The sequence below is a fragment of the Mizuhopecten yessoensis genome, unplaced genomic scaffold (genome assembly GCF_002113885.1).
Source record: "Mizuhopecten yessoensis strain PY_sf001 unplaced genomic scaffold, ASM211388v2 scaffold3023, whole genome shotgun sequence".
Taxonomy (NCBI): Eukaryota; Metazoa; Mollusca; class Bivalvia; order Pectinida; family Pectinidae; genus Mizuhopecten; species Mizuhopecten yessoensis.
Window position 1 is genome coordinate 586,556 of NW_018404837.1, and position 2,674 is coordinate 589,229.

Consider the following 2,674-nt stretch of genomic DNA (forward strand, 5'->3'; position numbering starts at 1 on the left):
GTGCACATAATTGAACAAATAAAAGGGTGGTATTTACATGACGTCTTTGCAAAGATTCTAAAATGCAGACGTGAAGAGGTGAGTTTTTATGTCCCTCTTGAACTTGGCCAGAGTATTCGACTTCCTAATACATGTAGCAGATGGTAAGCTATTCAAATCTCTATCATTGAACGGGGATTTTTTAAATTTGCGCTGGCTGAATACGGATTTAACCGATTAGCTTACAAACCGGCATGAACATATCAATTCGAATCATTATGAATACCAGCCTGATAAATGAATGAGATAAACATTATGATTTTTTATTTTAATTGCATAGCATACGTATTTTGTCAAGTAATTATATTACATAAATACTGTCCAAGGATAAAAAAAAAATACGATATGAACGCATTTTTATTTTCACATTTTTTCATGTCCACTATACTATTATTAACATTATTCAGAATGGCGGTAGGATCACTGTATTTAACACCCCTCTCTCTCTCTCTCTCCCTCTTTCCATCCTAAAATGACACCTACTTTTGAGTGAAATATTAAGATGATTGATTTAAAGTTCCTAGCTAATCTAAAGCAGAGCAGATATATACGTTTATAAACAGTTGGCGGTAAAATATGTAAGTAAAGCAGAATAAAGATACTCACCATGACTGTATATTGACAAGTGAGGAGGGACACACAGTAGAGTGTTAGTAATACGGTGGGAAGTGGGGTGACATCCTAACCCGTCAACAACGGAAACTCGTGTCCTTAATATGTTACTGTGTTACGTTCCATAAGTCTTATAACGGGAGTATAGAGTGTAAGTTTTATTATGGTGAAAATGAGCCCCTGATTCATTAGCCTTTGATCACATTACGATAGTCAACTCCCGAAGAATTTATCATACTGTTATGCATTTAGTAGCCGTTTAATCGTTCAAAGTGTACAGATGATTTGCTATGCATTTTATTAGCCTTGGCTCGTGGTCAGTGTCAGAGTTTTATAGTAGCTAAGTAGCCGTAGATTATTGTGATTGTGATATAGTTTAGGATCTGTTCATAAGTGTGACCGTCAGGGGCGTTTCAAGGATCTTGTTAACTTTTTGTTATGTAGCAGGATTTTGCTAAGGGGACAGATAGCAAGGAAGAGTTGAAGAGTTGGAAGTTGGAGAGTTGGAATAGAGGAGTAGAGTTGAAGAGTTGGATAGAGAAGGTTGAATTAGGGAGACCGAGTTGCGAGGTCTAGAGACATAGAGGAGAGTTAGAAAGTTGGAGAAGTTAGTAAGAATAGTAGTTTAATTGTAGTCTAAGGTCTGTGTAGTTTTACAGTTGATAGTAGGAGATTAGCTTGGAGTGGATAGATTGCGTTCACAATGTTGAACACTTGTATATTTTATGACGGATTTAAATACGTGTGTTGTAAATAAAGTGTAAATATCAATGTACAATGTATTTATTGTGTTGTTCAATTAATTTGAACTGGTGGCAGCGGCGGAATTATTACAGAAAGTAACACTGTGGGATAATATAAAAACGTAACAATATGTTCCCTTGTACAAATAAAACAATCTGAATTTTACTACATAGTTTATTCAGTTAGTATAGAAGTGTGGTAATAAACATTTGTATAATCATTGTTTTTATAGTTTAAACATATTTTATTGCCAAAAAATGCAAAAGGATTGGGCACAAGTTACATGAACATTATTAACGCCCTTTCCTTAGAAGATAAATAATTGTATATACACAACATAAGATGGCTTTCATAGTTTAAATCACTACATTTATCTATTATTGAGAGAGAGGTGGCAGAGTACAGTAGAAATGGCTTGACCTTAAAAATAAAGGGCATGTCTCGGATAAACATGGATAGCGGATTCATCTTGCACAACACACCTACATATATATATATATTTATAAACTACATTTTTAATAGGTGTTTTTTAGAAGAACATTTTTTTTTTCAAAAAGTGATTTCCCCAGATTTGGGACTTCTGAAAACCATGGTTACCACATCAAAAAACACCAAAATATGCAAAAAATCATGATTTTTAACCCAGAATTTGACCCCCGCAAGTAGAATTGTTTTTCTTAAAACCTGTCTGAAATTAAATATCGCCTACTCGGTAACAGAAATACTCACGTTTTAGCATAGGTCATTCCGGTGGATTTTTCACAATATTTACACATGTGCTGAGTACAAAAATAGACTACATGAAAAGCTAGCTTTTGTTGTGTAGACACAGATTCGTAAATGCCCAAAATTGTAGTCTCAAACCAAATTCGACTTTTCTTTTTTTTAAATTATGAAGCCCACATAGTCCACTTCATCATGTATATGCCAATTTTAGTGCTGATTTTTTTTTTAAATTTTGATACATGTTATATTACAGGGGTTATTCATTGTATAAAAATATCACCCATGGCCACCGTACGCTACTGTACTCTGCTACCTTATACATCCCTTTTTTTCCCCAAAAATTCAATCAAAACCTTTTAAATGTCTGGAAAATGACACAATGAACAAAAAGATGTATCCGTTTCCTTTCTCACTTTAAAAGTGACCGAGTAATATGAATTCTCCTGCTAGGTGATTTTTTACCAATTCTGCTCTCAAACTACCAACAAAGGGAGGTAATCTGAAAAATTAAAACTTGAATAACTTTGTAGTTTTCAGGAATAATTTTTTTTTT